Below are 6,315 nucleotides of genomic sequence, written 5' to 3'. Positions count from 1 at the left end.
ATGGATTAAACCAATACAACCCCCCTAGAATGTCATACATGTCATATGGATTAAACCAATACAACCCCCCCCCCTAGAATGTCATACATGTCATATGGATTAAACCAATACAACCCCCCTAGAATGTCATACATGTCATATGGATTAAACCAATACAACCCCCCCCTAGAATGTCATACATGTCATATGGATTAAAACAATACAACCCCCCTAGAATGTCATACATGTCATATAGATTAAACCAATACAACCCCCCTAGAATGTCATACATGTCATATGGATTAAACCAATACAACCCCCCTAGAATGTCATACATGTCATATGGATTAAAACAATACAACCCCCCTAGAATGTCATACATGTCATATAGATTAAACCAATACAACCCCCCTAGAATGTCATACATGTCATATGGATTAAACCAATACAACCCCCCTAGAATGAGCATACATGTCATATGGATTAAACCAATACAACCCCCCTAGAATGTCATACATGTCATATGGATTAAACCAATACAACCCCCCTAGAATGTCATACATGTCATATGGATTAAACCAATACAACCCCCCCCTAGAATGTCATACATGTCATATGGATTAAAACAATACAACCCCCCCCTAGAATGTCATACATGTCATATAGATTAAACCAATACAACCCCCCCCCCTAGAATGTCATACATGTCATATGGATTGAACCAATACACAACCCCCCCCTAGAATGTCATACATGTCATATGGATTAAACCAATACAACCCCCCTAGAATGTCATACATGTCATATGGATTAAACCAATACAACCCCCTAGAATGTAATACATGTCATATGGATTAAAACAATACAACCCCCCTTAGAATGTCATACATGTCATATAGATTAAACCAATACAACCCCCCTTGAATGTCATACATGTCAAATGGATTAAACCAATACAACCCCCCTGCCTTAGAATGGGAATACATGTCATATGGATTAAACCAATACAAGCCCCCCCCTAGAATGAGCATACATGTCATATGGATTAAACCAATACAAGCCCCCCCCCCTAGAATGAGCATACATGTCATATGGATTAAACCAATACAACCCCCCTAGAATGTCATACATGTCATATGGATTAAACCAATACAACCCCCCTAGAATGAGCATACATGTCATATGGATTAAACCAATACAACCTCCCCTGGAATGAGCATACATGTCATATGGATTAAACCAATACAACCCCCCTAGAATGAGCATACATGTCATATGGATTAAACCAATACACCCCCCTAGAATGTCATACATGTCATATGGATTAAACCAATACACCCCCCCCAGAATGTCATACATGTCATATGGATTAAACCAATACACCCCCCCTAGAATGTCATACATGTCATATGGATTAAACCAATACAACCCCCCTAGAATGTCATACATGTCATATGGATTAAACCAATACAACCCCCCTAGAATGAGAATACATGTCATATGGGAGGAGCTGTTTGATATGGATAACTGACTGGCGTGAAATCTAACCATTACTATCATGGCCAGCTGTGTTTTTAAGTGTGTCGATCAAAGCATTGGACCATGATGCACCAGTGAACTTGTTCACACATAACTCTGTACCACGGTTTCAATTCAACGGATATGAAACGAGGCACGCATACTTTAAATTGTTTATCATGTCTTGTTTTTTTTTTAAATTTTTATATATTTTGTAGTCATTTTACTCGCCAATATAATATGGTCTTGTTAGTAACAAATGTAAATACGCGTTAATCAAGAATGCAATTTGATGTAGTAGTGGTTATAAAGTTGGTCTTATTGTGCTATGGTGTACATATTGTAAATACCACATTTTGAAGTGTTTTCTGAACCACAAATTGTAACGTGATATTTTGCACTATGGTAACAGAAGTAACAGAAAAGGTTATCTGCAGTACTGCAAAAACAAAATAAACAAAAAAAAATCTGAATCGTCTCGTGAAAAATGAACGTGTTGTCAGAACAATATTCCTAACGTGTTTTCTTGAAACAAATGTAGCTATATCTAATATTGTTATTAGAATACCTAAAGTCACACAAGGTGTCTGTCATATTAAGAATATTTCAGGTTGGGGCTCTAGTAAATGGTTGAATTGTTGAACAGGTGATACAATATACAGTCACTACTACAGATAGAGGGGATACAGTATACAGTCACTACTACAGATAGAGGGGATACAGTATACAGTCACTACTACAGATAGATGGGATACATTATACAGTCACTATTACAGATAGATGGGATACAATATACAGTCACTACTACAGATAGAGGGGATACAGTATACAGTCACTACTACAGATGGAGGGGATACATTATACAGTCACTACTACAGATAGAGGGGATACAGTATACAGTCACTACTACAGATAGATGGGATACATTATACAGTCACTACTACAGATAGATGGGATACATTATACAGTCACTATTACAGATAGATGGGATACAGTATACAGTCACTACTACAGATAGAGGGGATACAGTATACAGTCACTACTACAGATAGATGGGATACAGTATACAGTCACTACTACAGATAGAGGGGATACAGTATACAGTCACTATTACAGATAGAGGGGATACAGTATACAGTCACTACTACAGATAGATGGGATACATTATACAGTCACTATTACAGATAGAGGGGATACAGTATACAGTCACTATTACAGATAGATGAGATACAGTATACAGTCACTACTACTGATAGAGGGGATACAGTATACAGTCACTATTACAGATAGATGGGATACATTATACAGTCACTATTACAGATAGAGGGGGTACATTATACAGTCACTACTACAGATAGAGGGGATACAGTATACAGTCACTACTACAGATAGAGGGGATACAGTATACAGTCACTACTACAGATAGAGGGGATACAGTATACAGTATACAGTCACTACTACAGATAGATGGGATACATTATACAGTCACTATTACAGATAGAGGGGGTACAGTATACAGTCACTACTACAGATAGAGGGGATACAGTATACAGTCACTACTACAGATAGAGGGGGTACAGTATACAATCACTACTACAGATAGATGGGATACATTATACAGTCACTACTACAGATAGATGGGATACAGTATACAGTCACTATTACAGATAGATGGGATACAGTATACAGTCACTACTACAGATAGATGGGATACAGTATACAGTCACTACTACAGATAGAGGGGATACAGTATAGAGTCACTACTACAGATAGAGGGGATACAGTATAGAGTCACTACTACAGATAGAGGGGATACAGTATACAGTCACTACTACAGATAGAGGGGGTACAGTATACAGTCACTACTACAGATAGAGGGGATACAGTATACAGTCACTACTACAGATAGAGGGGATACAGTATACATACTACTACAGATAGAGGGGATACAGTATACAGTCACTACTACAGATAGAGGGGATACAGTATAGAGTCACTACTACAGATAGAGGGGATACAGTATAGAGTCACTACTACAGATAGAGGGGATACAGTATACAGTCACTACTACAGATAGAGGGGGTACAGTATACAGTCACTACTACAGATAGAGGGGATACAGTATACAGTCACTACTACAGATAGATGGGATACAGTATACAGTCACTATTACAGATAGATGGGATACAGTATACAGTCACTACTACAGATAGATGGGATACAGTATACAGTCACTACTACAGATAGATGGGATACAGTATACAGTCACTATTACAGATAGAGGGGGTACAGTATACAGTCACTACTACAGATAGAGGGGATACAGTATACAGTCACTACTACAGATAGAGGGGATACAGTATACATACTACTACAGATAGAGGGGATACAGTATACAGTCACTACTACAGATAGAGGGGATACAGTATAGAGTCACTACTACAGATAGAGGGGATACAGTATAGAGTCACTACTACAGATAGAGGGGATACAGTATACAGTCACTACTACAGATAGAGGGGGTACAGTATACAGTCACTACTACAGATAGAGGGGATACAGTATACAGTCACTACTACAGATAGAGGGGATACAGTATACATACTACTACAGATAGAGGGGGTACAGTATACAGTCACTACTACAGATAGATGGGATACAGTATACAGTCACTATTACAGATAGATGGGATACAGTATACAGTCACTACTACAGATAGAGGGGATACAGTATACAGTCACTACTACAGATAGAAGGGATACAGTATACAGTCACTACTACAGATAGAAGGGATACAGTATACAGTCACTACTACAGATAGAAGGGATACAGTATACAGTCACTACTACAGATAGAAGGGATACAGTATACAGTCACTACTACAGATAGAGGGGATACATTATACAGTCACTATTACAGATAGATGGGATACAGTATACAGACTACTACAGATAGAGGGGATACAGTATACAGTCACTACTACAGATACAGCAGGAAAATGCCCTCTCGCTAGAAATTCGTTGCAGGTTTTGAAAAGCACTTTTTAAATACTTAATCCTCTACATTTTCAGGTAGGACTTTTGTTAGGAAGTTGTTGTTGTTTTACGTTTTAACCATAGAAAGTAGAATCACGCTGTTTTCACACATGTAAGTTAGCGGTATGGAATTTCCCTTTAAAGATAGACATGCCCATTGATATTTGAAGAATTTAATCTAATGATCTTGGTCCATACCATATCACAACCCAAAACAGAAGGTTATACAACTCTACTGTATTGCTGAACATAGGTCATATTTTTAAGCTATACATTATCATCTTGTGAACTGTAGGTCCCTGCATCCATAGCTCCAACTGTGAATTAGAAAATAAAAAATGTCACTACCCACATTCCTTGGGGGCAAGCTGAACAGATACCCCACGGCCTGTGTTCATTTAAGTGTTTCAGAGTAGGAGTACATATCTAGTATCAGCCCCCCCCTGTCCACGTCCACGTCAATGTAATCCTATGCATTATCATCTGAAAGGCAAAACTGATCCCAAATTAGCACTCATACTCTGAAACACACAATTCTGATATTTTGCCACTAACTGGTCTTTTGACCAATCAGATCAGATCTTTTGCCACTAACTGGTCTTTTGACCAATCAGATCAGGTATTTTGCCACTAACTGGTCTTTTGACCAATCAGATCAGTTATTTTGCCACTAACTGGACTTTTGACCAATCAGATCAGATCTTTTGCCACTAAGTGGTCTTTTGACCAAACAGATCAGATCTTTTGCCAATAACTGGTCTTTTGACCAATCAGATCAGATCTTTTGCCACTAACTGGTCTTTTGACCAATCAGATCAGATCTTTTGCCACTAACTGGTCTTTTGACCAATCAGATCAGATCTTTTGCCACTAACTGGTCTTTTGACCAATCAGATCAGATCTTTTGCCAATAACTGGTCTTTTGACCAATCAGATCAGATCTTTTGCCAATAACTGGTCTTTTGACCAATCAGATCAGATCTTTTGCCACTAACTGGTCTTTTGACCAATCAGATCAGATCTTTTGCCACTAACTGGTCCTTTGACCATTCAGATCAGATCTTTTGCCAATAACGGGGCAAAAGATCAGAATTGGGCTGCCCGTGTAAATGCAGCCATTATGAATACAGGCACTGATTGTTGAGTGTGGAGTGGCTGATGGGTAACTTTGATGGGGTGTTGGCCACAAAAAAAACCTGAAGTCATCACGAGTGGCTGTCGGGTCTACCTACCCACATCCATACCGACAGAAGTTATGACATGTATGCTCATTCTAAGGGGGGGGGGGGTGTATTGGTTTAATCCATATGACATGTATGCTCATTCTAAGGGGGGGGGGGGTTGTATTGGTTTAATCCATATGACATGTATGCTCATATGGCCTTAGCCTTTTGGAGGAATTTTAAAATTTGAGTTCATTTCCTGCAATTCTACACATTGCCATGGGGTGGAGAGAAATGTTTGCAGTTTTTATAGGATATCTGAGTGAGAGTGACTTACAAAATCATTGGGAGCCCCCCCCCGGTCGCTAATTCGACCATGATTACTAGTAAGTTTAGACAGCTGGCTAGACTAACTTAACAATAATTAAAAAAAATGTTAGCTGACATGGGCTAATTGAGGGACTGTCAGTGACTGACGTCACAAGAGAGAAACAGCTGATTCACAACCAAGTTTCAAAATTTCACCTCGTCTATTCTACTATTCTAACTCTCAACAGTAAGTTGAGACCCCAACTGAAATTGATCCGTGGGCCTAAAAAAGGGGACGCCAGTTGCCCATC

This window comes from Oncorhynchus masou, chromosome 27 (assembly GCF_036934945.1).
Source record: "Oncorhynchus masou masou isolate Uvic2021 chromosome 27, UVic_Omas_1.1, whole genome shotgun sequence".
In the NCBI taxonomy this organism is placed as follows: domain Eukaryota; kingdom Metazoa; phylum Chordata; class Actinopteri; order Salmoniformes; family Salmonidae; genus Oncorhynchus; species Oncorhynchus masou.
Note: the sequence above shows the minus strand (reverse complement) of the source record.